A 381-nucleotide genomic window follows, 5' to 3' on the forward strand; every position below is an offset into this window, starting at 1 on the left:
GTGAGAATTCTATATTTTCTTGATTTAGATGAATAGTAACCCATCTCAGAAAAACTTCTGTTAAAGTGAAAATTGAAACTGAGGTTTTGTAGAGTATCATAATAAGAGTTTAACGGTGTAAGTGTTAAGATGATTGAATAAAGTTTTGGTGGATTTCTATCGAAAATCCGTGAGCCTAGATTAAGAAAGAACATATGTTTTGTTCAATTTTATGTTGGAATCTGTGTTCAGGAATGTAAATCTTGACTCCAGGTACCGAAATCAGAAGTAGAACGAGTTATTAAAAACTCGAGAAACGAGAAAAATAAGGCGAAACTCTGTCAAAATTTAGTTTGAGTAATTTGAACTAAAACTGGATTTCAAGAGAAATATGGGATTAAA

This window comes from Morus notabilis, unplaced genomic scaffold, assembly GCF_000414095.1.
Source record: "Morus notabilis unplaced genomic scaffold, ASM41409v2 Scaffold176, whole genome shotgun sequence".
NCBI classification, from domain to species: Eukaryota; Viridiplantae; Streptophyta; class Magnoliopsida; order Rosales; family Moraceae; genus Morus; species Morus notabilis.